Source organism: Copidosoma floridanum, unplaced genomic scaffold (assembly GCF_036245765.1).
Source record: "Copidosoma floridanum isolate Cflo_tuat_1 unplaced genomic scaffold, Cflo_Japanese_pri ptg000007l, whole genome shotgun sequence".
In the NCBI taxonomy this organism is placed as follows: Eukaryota; Metazoa; Arthropoda; class Insecta; order Hymenoptera; family Encyrtidae; genus Copidosoma; species Copidosoma floridanum.
Genome location: NW_028321884.1, coordinates 4,546,393 through 4,564,986, shown reverse-complemented (window position 1 = coordinate 4,564,986; position 18,594 = coordinate 4,546,393). Strand labels below are relative to the sequence as shown.

The following is an 18,594-nucleotide window of genomic DNA, read 5'->3' as shown; positions in this document are numbered from 1 at the left end:
AATGGCACAACGTAATGGCACATCGAGTATACAAAAGGAGAAGCGCCGCGTGAAGAATAATCGAGAATCAACGGCTGTTACTGTGTGTGCTATTACTAGTTCTTCCCAGTGTTACTTTCCATTGTCGTCGAGCACGTGGCGCTTCGATGTCGTTGCCTCGCGATGAGATATCGCTCGAGGAATGTCGCTGGGTTACCTTCGTCTTCCCATCTCACCGTCGTCTCATCGACCCATAAAATGGTTTTCTTTACTATGGGTACTACAGAGAAGCACCTGAAAATCAGAAATGACGAGGTTTTGTGTATTTTTTGGTAGCTGGCGTTTCGTATCTTAAATATTTTAAGGTGTTTGAGTTCCTTACTCTGAGGAAAACTTCATTTTCTCGTTAGTGATAGGTAGAGTTCTGGTGCCTACATTTTGTCACACCATCGTGGAAATAATCCCTGCTCGGTTTCGGTTGGAGAGTTTGTTCTTCCGCTAAGTTTAGTAATTTTATTTAGTTTTTTGGAGATCACATATTAAAATTAATCTCAACTGAACAAACCACGTCTTATCAAGCTGCCGTCGATCAAATTATTGGCACACGTTTTAAATGCGCGAGTCTAAATGCCTCTGTTTCTACTGCTACAGTATGCACTTTTTCAGGATGTGATTCAACTCGAACATGGCAGACGAGTCAAAGGGAAAAATAACAGGCAATAAACATAGGAAATGTTTAATAATCTGATCTATCCTCGTTCTGACAACATTTTGTATTAGTTTCCCCCCTCCCCTTTTTTTCAACTCGAAAAACTGATGAGTATCTTTGTTTAGCTCTCAGGTATGATCTAATACTGGAAACGCAACCTTTACCGTCCAAAATAATAAATCTCGTTTTTTAATGAAAAAAAAAAAAAAAAAAATGTATCCCTCGCATCTCGATCAATTCGATTTTCCCACCGGCCAACTCGACCCGTGCTGCACTGCAGACAGTCAATCCGCGCATTTTCCTCGTTGGAAAAAGCAAAAACCTACTCTCCCGGTGCGCATTGATCAACGCCATTCACCCAAACGGAACGAACACCCGCCGTACAATATACATATTATATACGTGCGGCAGACAGGCATCGACACTATATCCACGTAACCGCGAATCCAGTTCGCACACCACCTCTCCGGTGTTGTGCACCTATACACACCAATACAACCCGTACATATAGGCAAGCAAACTTACACTCGAACCTATACCTACGTACACGTAAAACGGGTACGAGAGCCTAATATCTCGGCGAGATTTCTCAGGCTAGTTTGGCTGTATATATGCCGGCGCTCGAGAATTAAAGCGGGAGTGCCGGGAGTAGGGGGAGAAAGAGGGATATACACATTGTTCTTTCACCTCTTCGTACATGTATATGCGAGAGAGAGAGAGAGATCATCGAACCGATTCCTTTAGACTCGCACACATAATCGTCGTCGCTTGCTCGCCGTTGTGCAATCCGGTTGCACCCGTGTGAACAGCGCAGCCCGTGGCCTCTCCTCTCTCTCGCTTTGCCTGATAATTGCTCTTAGACTCTCTCTCTTGGCGCGCTTTTTTTTTACTCTATCTTGCGCTGGGTGTGTATATATGTGTGTGTGGCTCACGCTGGGTGGAGCAGTGCCACTGTTGAGTTTAATTTGGCAGAAGTATTATTCTTTTTTTCGAGAGTCGTTGCAGAAATTCTCGAGATTTTGTTTAAGGAGCAGAGTGTTGCGCTCGAGGGCGAAATGAAAGTTTGTTGTAGTTTACGATTACGAATCGCGTTGAATGACTTTTTTTTTTTTAACTGCTTTTTGTACATCAGAAGCGGATTTTATTTGCAGCCGTTATGCGTTTGAGTGACGTTATTAATCATAACACAATAGCTGAAAATTTTTCCCCCAAATAATATCTTGATGCATATTTGCAAGCTGTTCATTTGGTTCTTTTTTTTGTGAAAAAAAAAACGAGCAAGTAAAGGTTCAGAGGCTGTGAGAAAAGTCAGGGTTATCTATTAGTTGAGCGCAATTTGTATACGTTCCCCTTGAGTACCGCGCCTTACAATTTATTCTCTGTTTAACTTTCTTATCTGCCGTACACGTAAGACAAACAGATCTGACTCTTTTTTGTTTGGAGTGGTTATCCGCCTTGTAAGACCATTCCCATAATCTTTATTGTAAATGTCGAGCAAATACGGAAAAGGTGGAAGACAAATATCAACGAGAGTTGTCGATTGTTTGAGTTAACTCGGCGAGTTTTATTTCAGCTGTGAGTGATTTACACAATTCAAACTAGTTTCTCATCGGACTCTCTTTAATCACTACTACATTTTTCTTGATAAATACATCATTATCGCGATTACTTGTGTGGGATACAGATAAATTGTAAAACAAAGTACACCTCATGTGGTGCCACTTGCTTTATCATCCAAACGAAATTTTCCATCAATACACTTGTCAAATCAACTTAATGTCGGTCTGCAACTGACGCTTATGTGTTGTACATTACAGCAAAGACGTCGGTGGTGCCACATGAGTTGTATTTAGTCAGTACTTGTATAACTTAATAATCTTTCCGGGTACACATTTTTAACAGTTCTCTTTGTTTTTATTTGTTTCAGGTGAGTTTCATTTGCTTCAAAATCACAAAAGACCCTTGCCAGTGACTTCTCACAAGGTAAGGCTCCAATGACCAATTTAAAATCTGTTTGTTGCATTGACAGTTTTTTAAAATCAAATTAATAGTTTATTTTTAAGATTATACAGAAGTATAAGTTTTGCTCCCTTGTAAGTGATACTTTTTTGCAAAAGACAATAAATATGTAACATGACAAACAAAAGGAAAGCCTAATGGTTATAAGTATGGGGAATGTGTTATATCACAAGTTACTAAGGCGTACGTAACTGAGCAAAGACATACAAAAAAAGACACATCAAGTTACTACACTATGATAAAGTTGTTTATTTTATGTAAAAGTTGCCAACTTATCAAACCAGCCTCGTAAATCCGAGTTCATTTTCACAACAGTATAATATTATAACGTGTACGTGTACACACACAAGCGGAAAAAACTTGCGCTTCCGGCAAATCAAAAGACAAACACAGTTGCATAAGAAAACGAGCGTTCGGTAAAACACTTGGTCGCGAGAAAGCGAAAATTCGCCGGTGAAACGTTGGAAGAAAACGCGGCGACGGAGCGTGCGCTTGCACACGTAATATCCAGTTGTGAATCTAGGCGAAGAGAACGAGTTTAAATCGAGAAGGATGGCGGTGTGCTCGAGTACGAAAAGAGACAAGATAGAAAACAAGTACTCTGCACACACATTCATTCGACGATGATGTTCCCCTCTTACCACGGCGGAAATTGCGTTTTTGTGTCTTACCTTTTTTTTTTCTCCTTTTGGCTCGCCCATATATAACAATGTGTAGGCACTGATGCGTTTCGGTGTCTGTGTACGTGTGGTAGACGAATACTTCAACGAGTTTTTCCTGAACACCAATATATTGTTAACAACGTTATTTTGTTTTAAAAGGAGACTCCGAGTTAATTGACTCTTTTATACTGCGGAAGTATTTATTTTTATCTTAACTTTTAATTTTTGTACGAGGAAAGCCATTTTTAAAATACTTTCATAAAATTTCTTAAGCTGTACTGTTCGAGTAGTCGATAATTACGAGTGTTAAGTAATACTACTCAATTAAAAAAAAACTCGTTTCACGTCTTACATTGTTTTTAGGTACAGTGACAAATTGATCAGTCGTAAAAAATAGCATTCGATTCTTTGTATTAGAATCGTTGAATGATGTATGTCTCAATTTAAAATCATCGGAATAAGTAACTGGCCTAACTCTTAAAGTTTGAATTTTCGACATTTATTGTGCAGGAAGTAATTCGAATTAGCTTCGAGTAACCAAATCGCAGTATAAAATTTCCGTCGAACATCATACATTTACGTTGAGTGATGAGTTTGCTTAACAAAGTGCAATATCGATGATGGACTCGTGGAGCGAAAATAAAAATTCACCCAAAGCACACAGTCAACATCATCGAAACGAGTGGAATATCAATTTTCCCACACAAAAAGTTGACCTTGCGTAATAGATATTTTCCCCGAAACGACAACAATAGCACAGAGTCATCGGGTTAAGCGTATCGCAATAAATCACGAGTAACTACTGTTATAAAACGTGAAAATAATAATGTTTCTCGTAAAGCACTACAATCTCTATATCAACAGTGTAGGAGGTAAAAGGTACCAGTTTGGGTTTAAGTACTTTTACCTTAGGTCTGTTCAATTTACAAACTCTCATTACGCTGCTGCTGTTTTGTTCCCACTTGATATTCACAGCAAACTCTGTTTTCCTTACTTTTTTTATTCTTTTTTTTTTTCATCAATCCTATACTTATGCCGTTTACATTCGTATTTCCCAATCCAATCTCAATAGTGTGCAGATCATCATCTTGTCTGCTTTCTTTTCCCTCAATACGTACCAAAATAATTTAAAAAACAAATGCTGCAATACATCAAACTTAGTTGCATCTATAAACGAAAAAAAAAAAGAAAAATATAGTAATACGGAAAAGCCCCGATAAAAAAAAAGCATTTGAGTATAGCGTAAGTAGCTCCAAGGAGGAGAACGAACAATGAAATAAGCGAAGCGAATCACGGACCTATCCCGGAAATACGTATGCTAATGCCCCCACTGTTGCTGCTGAAGCCAACAGAGAAAAACCAAGATAAGAGCCGACAAAAAAAAACAATAATTTTAAAAAGGCCCCGCTCTAGACATTGTCCAAAAAGGCGGTGGCTACTGTTAAAGTTGGCGCATTTATTTTTTTCTTACTTTTTTTTTTTTTTCATTAAAATCGCTTGGCTGGTGGTAATATGCCGGCCATCTTTTCTCTCTACACGTATACATGTGAATTGGTACTCATAAAGTAAAGGGAAACAGGAAGATAAGACTGACACTCGGAGTTTTTTTTATCTCGAGTAGAGGGAAAATTGAAAAAATTTACATCCACGTGGTCGAGAGCTTTTTTCTCTGTTGTCAAAAAAAAAAAAAAATTAATCCCACTTTAAAATACCGATGGTTTCCCGAAAAATGTTGAATTAGCTAAAAGTGGCGCTGCACCGCAAACGGGCGACAGAGTTTCCACCCGAAACGGTTGGTATTGCCACAGCTGCGGGTAAAAAGAGCGCACATAATATAGCACTGCACAGGGGCAGAGGGGAAAAAGAAACAGAACCTCGAAGGTCGATGGTTTCATTTGCCCCGCCGGCTTTTCTCTTTTTTTTTCCACGCTACCGTTCGCTTTCTCGCCCTCGCGTTTCCTTCTCTCCCCTTCTTTCGCCCTCTTTGTCTTTTCCTCTCTCGGCGCGTACACGCGATAACTACGAGTGTACTTTTATTTGCGCGCTGTCTGGCGAAAGTCACGTAAACGTCTCGAGTGTTATTGCAGCGCTTTCGAGTGAAAAGTTTCACATTCATTGCGATTTTTTTTTTTACCCCGCTGTTATTCCTTTTCTGGCGTTTTGGCCGTATTAATGAAAAAAGAAGAAAAAAAACATTGAAACCTGCACGGGCTATTTTTGCCATTCATTTTAGAGCTGAAAAAAGGCGAGTCCGGCGAAAATGGTATTTAATCCCAAAGTGCCAATCCATCTCCCTCGTTGGACGATTATTTTCGGCCCTCCCTCCCCACCTCCTGTTTTCCTCTCCCTTTCGTGGAAAAGCAGTGCCATTTCCTTTTTATTAATCCTTTCGATCCGTCAAACGCGCCCTCCCCTTTCAATCTCCTCGTTTTTCCTGGACTCGCTCGAGAAAATTTCTCTAATCTCGGATGCCGAGGGGAAAAAAAAGCTCCTCCCCGAAAGAAACGAGTCGTTTATTTGTCTCCCGGCTCCACTTCCGATCGACTTGCTCCTCTCAATGGGGCGAACAAGCCGAGCGAACTCTACTCTTTCTCTCTTTCCCCCCCCCCCTCATTATTCTCCTTTGCTCTTTGTGTGTTTTCCACGCTCGTTTGACGAGAATGACAAAAACGAAGTTGGAGTGGAGGAGCGAAAAAACAAGAGGTGCGCGGTAACGAGAGCTAAGGAGGAATTGATTTTTAGTGTTTATTTTCACCAAGGGTACTTGTAGGTAATTTTCAAATTTATTGGCTCATCGCGGATTTTACAGTACACCGGGAGAATTAATGCACTTTTATTAGGAGAAGAGATTTCATTAAAAATGCAGATGGGAAAAGGTTGCGCAACCTTTCTTTTCTCTCGTTCGCCCGGAGCTATGGCGGGAAAAATCGCGATTGCGAAACGCGTGTGCGACCTTTTGTCCGCGCAAAATCGATGCGGCGATTAATTTTTTTTTTTTTTTTTTTTTTTTACAATACAATCTGAGAGCCCATAGTTCAATTTAGTATGGGCATGAAAATTGAAAAGTCCAAAGTGTGTCGTGCAAAATTGGAAAGTTAAAATGCGCGGGATTAAAATTTTAACGAAACACGAAGCGAAATTTTTAATGAACAAATCATTAGCGCTAAATCTCGCGACTTGGGAGTGAAATTGAAATGCAAAAAATCCAACTCGCATGAAAATCAACTTGAATCAAATACAAATTGGAAGTCAAATCGGAAAACGTGGATTAGTTGGAATAAAATCCAGCCGAGATGATAACAATTGGCGGACGTGCGACGTCATGTAGATTTATTGTAGTTATTAACGAGAAAAGTCGAATTGTAAAATATCATTCATGATGAGAAGTGCAAACTAGGGACTTTGGAAGTACATACATTACGTCATGTAAAAATCAATCTCCTGTCTCGGCTTTGGAAAAAAAAAAATCCGGAAAAGTAATTAGTAGCGAGCCATCCAATAGCGAAAAGTGGCGTAACGAGGAAATTAGAACAGAGAGCGTGTATGTGTAAGCGAGTAGAGAGAGAAAAACGAGCGCCGCCAGTCATCGAGGCGTATCGGAAGTGAAGGGTAGGGAGAGATAAACAAAGATCCCACTTTGAACACTACGTATATAGTGCCAATGCGTATAGGTGCAGCTATCGCTGTCTGCCGGTGCAACTCCGCCATGTGGCCTCTAATTAATGCACAATATGGTAATCTCAATAGCTCTCTCTGTTTGCGGAGTAGTAGAGTCAAAGTCGATCTCATAATTGCGTTTTTTTTTTTTTTTTTTTTTTTTTTTTTTTCTTCATCTCAGAGCTTTTATCCGTTTAGTCGGAAATCGTCCCGATTTTCTAGTGATGCATATATATGTATGGATTCGTAGCAACAAACGATTTACAAACACCGTAGCGAAGGTGCGCTGATGTAGTTTCATTCAAATGCGCCTCGACTTTCTGTGCTGCCGCGCGTCGGTGGTTTCATAAGTGCTGCTTTGAATTTCAAATATTCTTCTTTATTTGCAGCTGTATCTTTCCCCCAATTCGGTTTATTGAACCGGCTTCGCGTGCAAACGCGCCAAATTCCTTTTTTTTTTTTCTTTTTTTTTTCTTTTTTTTTCGTGCGCTACAAAAATGCTTTTAGTGGCGGTACGTAGGTATATCGCAGGTACTCGCGTGTATTATAAATATATGTCAATGCCTCGAGCGGACGTTGTAATTCAAAAAATTTTTGAGAAACATCAAACACGACTCTCTCTCTCTCTCTCTCGTTGAAAAAAATATAAAAAAAACCACTCCCAACAAAGGCCCATAGCCGTAAAACAGAGCCCAAAAAGCATTTCACAACAACAGCAGAGAGGGAAGAAAAAATTCCAACCCAGAAGAAGAAAAAGAAAGCTCTCTCAAGTCCCCGATTCCCACGATTTTTTTTTTTTTTTTTTTTCCTTCCCTGGAGCACACGTGAGGATGCAGGTATACGCACGCCCGAACCAACACACGTCAAAAGCCCCGCAGTGTGTATATACAACACCCACAACTACGCTGTACAGAAAGAACGAACGACCGGCCAGAGGATGATTGCGTGGAATTTCAAGGAGCGCATTTTCCCCTCCTGCTGCCGCGCGTCCTTCATGGAATTAACATGCTCCTCCACCTGAAAGATCTCCTTGCAATCGTCGCCCCCGCTGTCTCGCGCCAAAGAGGAGGAAAAGAAGACGCTATTGGCGCGGAGAATAAAAGGCGCTCTCCTGACTTTTTTGCTGAAAACGTCATTTTCCCGTCATTGTGGCGAGACTCCCGCGATGTCGTTGGATCCAACAACGTGATACTACCCCGCAAGTATATTTTGTACCTGTATATATATAACAGGGTGAGCCACAACGAGACCCATTAATTCACACCTCGATGGCAAACGCGCTAAAACCCGATAGATACGTTTGTTTAGCGTCGCGGCGAATAATCCAATTCGATGATGCGTTACCACTAACAGAGGTGATATCGAGTAATTGTACGTTTTGTACGGGGTGTTTAATGAAAATAAAACATTTAATCCAAACGTGCTTAGCCATTATTTTATCGTGTGTATACGGTTTGCCGAATAGAGGTGAGCCCCGCTTGAAATGGCTGCGTATTTCGTAAGAGCATAGTTACGCGGGCGTTTTAATTTTGAAAGGTAAAATCGTCGGATGGTTATTTTTTTTCTAATTATGAAAGCAACGAGTGTAAGCGAGAGTGCCGGTGTAAGAAAGAAAGAAGGCGCAGGTGCAGGTGACGTGTATATTTTGTAAAAAAAAAAAATCACCGCGGCGCTTCCTGCGTGCTAACTTCCGGCCGAGGGATAATACTCGTACGGATTCCCAAGTATTCCTTTTTTTTCTTTCTCCTCCCTTTTTTCCTTTTCGAATAATAAACGCGTACACGGCTCTGTGCGATACTATCGGGTTCTTTCGCTTGTCCTCCTCTCTCTCTCCGCTTCTTGGTTACGAGCGCGTGTAGTGAGTCATGATGGATTCCAGACGAGGGTATATAACATACCTTCTTTTTCTTGTCTATTAATATACACGGCGCAGCGCCGCGGTCGACTGATTTCTTTGGCCACCACCATCGGGAGGATGATAAATAATTATCTTATTTTGGCTTCGTTCATTATTTTTTATCCGCGTTTCAACGGAGTTTATTGCCCGAGCGTTTTAATTTTCCTCCTCGTCGCGATACATACTCACGGAATCTTCCGTCATTCTATTTTCAAAGCTGGAAGCGTCGGAAATTTCCTTCGGTCCAGCATCGGGGTAGGGGCGGGGATTCATGAGCTCGCGTTTGTTTTACTTTGGATGCTGAATTCAAAAGTCCCGAGAGGTGTTGTTTTCGAAACGAAAAGGAAAAGAGCCATAAAAACTATTCTCTCAGATCTTTCGACGATAAAACAATGGCGCGCCCCAAGAGGGATTACACGGCCAATGCTTATTTTCCAATCTTGTGTTATTTGAAATTCTAATTTTCCTCTTCCCGGAATCTTTTTCTCTCGGCTGTAATAGTCGCGAACGAAAAAAACAGCTTCCACATACGGTCTGATCCTAGTGTTTTTTTTTTTTTTGTTCCACTCAACAGCGATAAATAAGCTCGGCTGTTTCAAATCAATTATCGGGTCGAGGCGTATACATCGGCAAAACAGTCGTCGTCACTCCGCAAAATTTATCGATCCGAATCGCCACCGGCATAAAACTCCCATAACACCGACTCTCGGCCGATCGCGCTGCGATTATCGAATTAACATTCAGCAAAGACAACGGTACACGCATACGCCGGACAGTGTATTTCCACGCCCCCCCCCCCCCACACGCGTCGAGGGACAACAAAGCTCTCCTGTATAACACACTCTCTCGCGAGGGATGTCGAAATCTCTTCTCCTTCTCTCGTGTGCGTATTTACACGCGCATAATCTGGTACGGAGGCAGCGGTGTATTATTTCCATGGGCTGGTCGAGCATTTACAAGCAACTGCTACGGGAAGAACAAACAAAAACTCCCGAATCAATGCAAACTCGATGGGACACAACTTCGAGAGATCGAAGGGTACAACGCGCGCGCGGGATCGGCAATTAGAATTTCAGCGAAAACCCTATCCTCCCCCCCGTTTAAATGCCCGATGTGCGATCTTCATTCGATACGCGGGGCTAATTAACGCCGCCGGTGGTGGCGTATACGTTACACACCGAGTGGCTTCGCGATATCTGCTGCTTTAATTACTCAACGGAGTTAACGATGCGGCAACCCCTGCTCGGTTTTCCATTGATTTCGGATCGTTGTTAGTTCTTGCTTGGCTCTTCGTCTGTGTATTTACTGTCTCGATAACGACGATTTGCACGGTTTATAGAGCTCATCTACCGAATTTAATCTCGTGTACGCGAGAGGGAGGGAAAAAATAATCCCGGAGCATCCGATTTTTCCCCCGACTTTTTTTTATTCGATATCCTCGAATGGGACTATACACTCCTACCGACAAGTTTCATCAACGATGTTACATATCCTCCTCAAAATTTCGCGCTTGATTAACTTTTTCTTTTTTTTTATCTGGCAAACTCCTGATAAAGGATTTTGCTGCAATTTTTTTTATCACGTGCAACTTTTTCTACTCGAAAGAGAGTAACCTGTTGTACAAATGATGCGAATAGCGTGAGTTTTGGAAATCGCGTCTCCGTGTCTATTGCTGTCCTTTTCGGCCAGGAGACATCCATTTGTGCCGTTACGTGCCGTTGTGTACCGGGGCAAAAACCGATCGATCGACCGCGCGCAGAGAGAGAAAAGAGGTGGTAGGAAAATCCATCCAGCGCGTCACCTCCCCTTGGGCGACCTTCGAAAACTCGGGGACCGGAAATTTCTTCGTTAGTCAGCTGATGCATCTCTCTCTTTTTTTTTGTGTCATCCTTCGCCATTGTCGAAGAAGATGAAAATGAAGCCGTTGGAGGAGAAGGTTATCGTGGTAATTTTTCACAGAGTCGAAATCGAGGCAACGATTTATCGCTTTCGTCTTTAATAAGCGCTGGTTATTTTTTTTGTTCTTTTTTTTTTCTTTCGTATTTTTGTCATTGATTTTGATGTGACTGAGCCACTGGAGTTTCAAGGGTATTCGCGTCAGGTCTCGTGACGCGTTTGGAAAATATTGAATCAGATTTTGTACTAATAAAAAAAAAATAAATAACAACCGAGAACGGAGAGGACTCACTGAAACGCGGTAACAACTTGACTTTCCAAAGTTCGTCTCGTTTGCATCGTTGCTTCCAAAAAGACGTCCCATCACGTGTAATCAACCTCTGCTGACGCAAATCAAACATTGGTCTTTCGGCAGCTGTTGATGAACGTGAAATTGAACGCTGGCGCGGAAACGATTGATGAGATAAGCGCTTCGTATACTTAATCAGGCTTGGGCGAAATAATTTTATGAACTTCCAACTCTTGAATGAAAACTTTATTTCCTCAATAATATGCATTGTTTTTGTTGAATTTATTTTTTTCCATCTCTGTTCACAATACAATACCAAGACAAATTTGAGTGCAATTCATTACGCTTTGTACATTAAAGTTTATTGCAAAGTATTTGAAATCTACTCCTTTGAACACTTTGTTTGATTTTTTTTTTTTTTTTTTTTTTTTATTCTTTTGTTCTTCTCAATGCATTTATTGAAAAAAATTTTGATGTGTACTACATTACAAATAGGAAAAAGTTCTTTTCACGTGCATTTTAGAGAAATTTCATAATAAGAAAATTTAAAAAGTATTTTGGAGTAATTTGGTTTTTGTCGAATAGCGCCTCGTTATTTATCGAGCTTTATGAGGCTCTTTTACCGTCAAGCTTGAATCAGATGGCGCCAGGGTACGTCGCGGCTGTCAGCCGTCTCACTCACACAACATTACTTTTCAGTATTGTATGTACATAGGAAATTAAAGTGTAGTGGTAAAGCGCAATATTTGAAATTTTGAAATGAATAAGGAAGACAAGAAAGAATATTATGGGAGCTTAAAAGTTTCAGAATTGAAGAAGCTTTTAAAAGGGAAAGGAGCAAGAGTCAGTGGAAGAAAAGCAGAACTCGTGGACAGGTAAGTGTACATTTTAGTTTATATTTACAAGGCTATTTATGTATTTGTTTACTAATGATTGGTCTCCCAATTGCTTCGAGCCACTTTTTTTTATCACACTATCAGAAGGAAATTAAAATTGCATTTTCTTATCGCAGGATATTACACTGCACTTCATTTTTCCTACTATCTTTAAACGTAAATGCAAACAAAAATTGTCTGCAAACAACAGCAATCATTTACAAAGGTTATGTCTTATGCTTTGCTCATCACACAGATAGGCTCACGGACACAATACACTACTACTGTAAATTTGACGGTGTGTAAGTGCAACGGCCATGACAGCCGCGACGTGCCCTGGCACCATCTGATTCAAGCTTGACGGTAAAAGAGCCTCATACAACTGACACGCGTATCATCGAAAACCAGCGGCACTAGAAAAAATCCTCTCAAGTCGACCCGCCCGACCGACCAATTTCTAAAGGAAAAAAAAAAGCTCAATAAGAAACGCCCGTCAAAACTTTTACCAACTTTCAAAGAAGAAACTATACGTATACAGCGCCACGATTAATCTTTAATCTCGCGCCTCGGTCGTCCAATGTGTACCTTATACCCACACCGGATCTCTCGCCCTCGGTCCGCCATAAAAAAAAAGAAAAAAAAAGAAAAAAAAATGAAATAAAAAAAGCCCCTAGGCTCCTTTGGTACAGATCGCGACTTCCGCGTGTAATTTTCTCCACATCGCAGCCACGCGCCTCCGTTTTTCCTTTCGGCACGTACACACCGCCTACGTGTACGTATACGCGAGCACAGTGTTCCGGCTCGTCGATAAGATAACGCTCACTACTGCAGTGCCCCGTCGTCGTCGAGTGGGCGTCGGGAGAAAGAGAGAGAGAGAGAGAAAAAAAACTCGGCAGCTGCAGATCTGACCCTGATCCAGCAGCGCGTCTAAAAGTCTTGCTGATCTCCTCCCGAGACTCCGTATATATGTACGCTCACTTACTTACTCACTCCGCGAGTACGGCGCGCGACACACATCTCTTACGAGAGTGAAATGCCAAAGTGAAAGGAGACCGGCTCACACGCACGTGTATATAATGATACCCACACGATCGCGTTCGAGTGCGCGCGCGTATTACCTCACGCAGTCATCGCTTGCGCGCGCGCGCGTAACTCAGCCGAAGGCGGACGTATATTTATTATACTGCTCTGCCTCATATATATATATGTATACGTTGTAGGCTCAACCACGCGGAGCGAGAGAAAACTGGAATTTTTCTTTGCAGCTATTTTCGACGTGCTGATAAGTACATCTCCGAGTGATCGGTGTCCCCCTTGGATTACCATCTTTAGTTGAATAAGGTTGTCGAGTTTCTATAGTGCGCAGGTTATTGAGTTGGTGATAACAAAAAATTATACGATAGCGTGGTGATATAGGTTAACTGAGATTTTGGGGGAGATCTCACTTCAATCCTCTTGTAACACTCGCCTCGTACGTTCAGCTGATGATCGATGAACTGGAAAGCTATATCTTCAAACATTATGAAAGCAAAGGTTTCACCGTGGACCATGAAAATAATGATTGTAGTGTGCTATTTTTTCATATAAAATCAGAAAATAAAGTGACGTAAGTAGTTACACTTTTTTTTTTATAAACTACTTTTATTATCAATTATTCTACACTTTTATTTATTTATTTATTCATAATGATGCAAAAAAAAAGGTATGAGTTTAAGCACCTGAAGCTTTTGAAGTAAATCGACTAAACTATCCATTTTTCTACGATTCGCAATGGGGAGAGCGATCGTGAATCCAATTACTCATACTACGAATAACAAATGCGCTGCTTCTTTCATTTTTATGATCTTTTGGTATAAGTGGACTGTTGGCTGTTTTCCATAGATTACATATCTTGTTGACTGATCTGTAATTTCTATTGTACTTGACTTTCGAGTGACTGAAATTTATACTGATTGATCGGTTTTTCAGTACAAGTATTGTGATACCTGCTGTCTCTAAACTAGAAACTTCATTTATCTTGTTCATATACAAGTTGATTCGCTACGAGCTTCCGAGGCACGCTTATTAACACGGTAATTAGCTTAATAAGAATAAGTCGTTTTTTTTTATTTTTTATTTTTATAAAACCCATTAATCCTGAGAATGACTTTTTTCGTCATTGTAAAAGAAAAAAAAATCGTTCGGGCAACTGTTTTATCAGTCGCTTTTATGACGACAGTAAAATACTATACTTTTATCAGTTACGTTAAGATAATATTTGGTCCTCTCTCGAGTAAACATCAATTATTTAGTTTCCTGTGTTTGAGATAACCTTGAACAACGTCGACGTGAAATTCATGTGGGCTGTAAATATCCAATTAAAATTATTATTCAATTAAACTCCGCTGCAATGTAGACAAACAGTTTTTTTTTTTTTCAACATACTCGCCCTCAAGCTTCAACATCTTACTGAGACTATTTTTATACAGAAAAAAAGATACGTTCTCCCTTCCAGTAATTATCAGCAATAACTTTTTGCATTGTGACCACTGCAAAAAATTTAAATGAAAAAATGCTATTTGTAAACTAGTTATAAATTTGTTCAAAGTTGAAAAAAAATGTGTAGTGTGTGTGTGTGTATGCACGCACGATGCGCCGTCATAACCGGAGGGAAGGGATCGATCAATGACCGCAGAGTGGACGGGCAGAAAAAAAGAGGTCTAACACGCGCGCGGCTACACACACGTGCAACTACCTATATCTAGCTGAAAATATGCAAGGAACAGGTCATTCGGTGTTGAAAATTTATGAAATATGTAAGATTATAATTTATTAAAGGTAAATTAAAAATTTTTTTTTTTTTCTCTTTGTTTCAACTTTGAGTAATAATTTAAATGAAACTTTACTGCTGTTCACTTTTGTTATGTTAATTTGGAAACATTTAAACAAATAACTTGAAAAATTTTACTGTCTTTGAACAATTAGTTAAAGATATTCCGTCGTCTAGAGATGTTTATTGTTATTGAAAAAATTTAACCTTTTTGAACAGTCGCTTCTGTTATTTGTTCAGTAAAAATAAGTGAGCAAAAAGTAAAAATGATAGTTTTTATATTTTTATTTTGCATTTCTTTTGAAGTAAAATAACTATTTTTGAGAATAATTTTACATTTTACAATTATTAACGCAATGGAACTATCGAGCACTGCACTCGCCTCGATTCTAGAACGGAAATTAGTTCTTTTTTTTCTCCAATTCATTTCCTTTTCATTCGCGAAGAGATAATCTCAATTCGACGATTGTGTCTCTTGTCCATCACAGCGCGCATTACGTTAATGAGGCTGCAACAGTGTCGCTGTGTGTTGGCTATATAGTTTTTCATAATACACACACCTATACACTCGGAGAAAAAAAAATTATTATAAAAATTACTGGACTAGAATTGTAATCTGATATTACCCCCTCATCTAGGGATTATTTCTGTTCGTACACCATATTTTACTGCTTGTAAAATACTTGTATAATTTTTACGGCTTGTATATTATAAATTACTGTCCACTAAAAATTAGGGTGCTACAAGTAAAAAGTCCCCAAACAACACCAGTTAACCATTCTTGCACAGCATAACTTTCATCATTTATTTTCTGTATGAGATCTTCTCTTTGTTATGAGGAATTTTAACGACTATACTCGCAGTACATAATTTTCAATTGAAAAACGTTGAATACCAAACAGATGTATATATACTTTCCCTCCTCGTAATAATTCAGAAATTTTCGTTCATCGCAGCCGTACGATTACGCGGGCGCTAACCCGACACGGAAACGAGAGCAACGCTTCGTTGAGTAACGAAGCGTGTCGTCGCAACTCCAGCATCGCGCGTACTCCCTCTCACTCCTGCACCGTCGCAAATAAAAGGGCAGAAAATTATTTCGCCGGTGTAAGCTGCGTCAGGTCTAGCGCATCTTTTTTTTTTTCGACCATCTGTACAGTGCCCACGAATATTACTCAATCGGCGACTATTGGTGTTCAATAGAAAAAAGAAAGTAAAAACTGGGTCTTACTGTGTGACGTAAAGTGGGTTAAGGGGACTAACTAGGATGGAGAGGCGAGCCGAGACCAGGTAGGATGGCTTGTCTCCTTAAATGATGCCCGATCGATTAATTGCAAGCCGGTCGTCGTCGTTTTTCCACTTTTTTCCTCCCTCTTTTTTTTTTTTTTTTTAAATCAAACTTGCCGTCTCCTCTTGCGTGCCGAAGAACCGGCTAGTTTTCTTCCCCCTTTTTTTCGTCCGCACCGTTGGTTTCTCTTTCGCGCGTATAAATATATCTTCTTACCTGGGCACGGGGCTATGTACTTACTTTCATTTATCAGCTGATGATGAGCCACGGCCGCTTCCGATTTTGTTATATTAATTTTCTGGTGGCGACCAGAACCAGTCACGACGAGTATCGAAACTGAAACACTCCCGGAGGCTTTGGCCTTCGCTTTCGAAAATAAAACACAATTTGCATGCAAATGGCGCTGAAAACCGCGAGCAGCCCTCGACCCACCTCGTCGCCCCGCGTGACCTATGAATACACAATCAATACGAAAAAAAAAATCGTCACCTATTCTCGTCATGGCTGCTGTGTCCTCCTTCGAAAAATATTATCTAAAAAAAAAGTTCTCGACCTCTCAGGGTGTATACAGCGACGAGCTATCGTAATTTTTCCGTGCCACCAGTCCTCTAGGCTCGTCTAGACTATAATGGAGGCCGCGACCACACGAACGAAGCGCGTGATGCTCCTATAAGGGCCCTATACATGTGAACTTGAAGCCTCCGTTTTAATTGCTCGACGACGCACAAGTGGCTTCTTCCCTCTTTCATTTGGCGCGTTCGCATGTGAAAGTACAAGTGCTGCGACGAGAGACGGACTCGTGTGTGTGCGTGATTAGCGAGAGATCTAATAAAAAAAATAATATTTTTTTTCGTCGTACTTTATTCTTGTTTACTCTCGTTATACCGTATTATCTTAACCATTAAAATAAGATCAAAGACGCTTGGGGATGTATATAAAATTAGCCCATTGGCTTTATCCGATCGCGCCGCGGGCGACCGGCTATGTTTTCCCATCCAAAGGCAGCGTCAAAAAAAAAAAAAAAAAAAAAAAAACAAAGAGAGACTCATCTTCTTCTTCTTTTTCTAGCTGTTCTCTTTCTCATCCTTACAACAGCGTCGGCGTATCGGCGGCACTTGGAGTCTGGTGTGGTCCCTCTCTCTTTTCTTTGATGCTCTCTCGTATAGAGATATGTAAAAAAGAAAATTACGAGACCTATATACGTGGAGAATACACATACGCGTCCAACTAGCTGTGTCTCTCTCGGTAGGTATTCCAAGAAGATGTCCGCACGTCGGGAGTGCCACACGTGTTTTCGAAGCCGGTTTTCGTCGCCGATGACTATATAACATACCTACACGACGACTGATATGCGTTACCTATATATACGTAGTCGAGAGAGCAGAGAGGCGCCCTTGTCTCGCGCACGATTTTTACCTTCACCGCGCAATGTGCACCTTTTTTTTTGTAAAAGTCTTTTTTCCTTCGATCCCGCCACCCACGCGGTGTATTTTCCCTCCAAGGGATGATATGAAGCGCGCTCGGGCGAGTTTCTGTTTGTCCGTCGGTGCATCATTTTTCCCCTCTCGTAGGGACGGGTGCAACAGGACCGAGAGAAGGTTCACAAAGGAAGAGAGGCAAAAGTAAATAAATAAACGGGAGAGGGAAAATATAGTGGAGGTCCTTTCCGGGGGGTGGGAAAATACGAGCGCTCGGGGAGTTTGCCGTGGCTGGTCCCTCCAACTTTTCAGAGATGGAAGTGACGTCCGGCGTCGATGCTTCTGAAACGCAACCCCGATTATGACAATTTAGGGGGAAAAAGGGCAGTGAGAGAGATAGAGAGAGGGGAGGAGTTACTTCTAAAATCGATGATTAACACACGTTTGCTCAAGTATAGAAGTAGTTTGACGCTCGAGCCCCGTTTTATTCGTATACCAACCTGCGTTCGAGCGAGTAAGTGATTGGCAGAGTTCGATTTCTATGGTAAGCAGCGGCCGGTGACTACGTGCCTGCAATGAACGAAATGTGGCGTGAACCTCGTTATATTTGTACGTACACGCGCGTGTATTTTTTTTTCGTATTTACACCAAACGTGTAGGTACATGTAGGGGAGATTCAGATTGACGATTTGGAAATCGATGGAATGTTGAAAGGTAGCTTTGGTGTCCGACAGCGAGGGTGGTTTTTTCCACTTTTGGAAATCAACCTGTTACATGTAATGGCGCTGTGTTTGCACACCAATCCAATTTTGCATTTTTTTTTTTTTTTTTTTTTTTTTTTGCCTCCATCAACTTGGCGAAAATGTTGTAAATATGCAACCGTGTAGTATAATTATGCAGCAGCGAGGAGACGAGTGGGTTATAAAAACAGACGGAAATATTTTCCTGTGCGTCAATTGCGGAGGAGGAAAGGAGGGTCGTTGTAGCGGTAGCGCACAAAACTTTCTAATAATAGAATCATCAATAGAGAGAAAGGAAGCAACGCCGTCGAGCGAATACGCGCAATCTTGTTACGTTTTATTGGGGAATATATATA

At 40.8% G+C, this 18,594-nt stretch overlaps 1 protein-coding gene across 4 annotated transcripts in view; it reads left to right on the top strand.

Annotated features, from left to right (window-relative positions):
• Nucleotides 1-18,594, top strand: part of brat (tripartite motif-containing protein brain tumor) — a 106,093-nt gene that overhangs the window by 9,465 nt on the left and 78,034 nt on the right. Inside the window, exon 1 of one of the 4 annotated variants that reach the window (XM_089588951.1) lies at nt 2,624-2,671. The exons of the other annotated variants lie outside the window; for them this stretch is intronic. The gene's annotated coding sequence lies outside the window, so the exon portion shown is untranslated. Of the gene's footprint in view, nt 1-2,623; nt 2,672-18,594 lie in introns of those variants that run through there. 4 annotated transcript variants of the gene reach the window in all.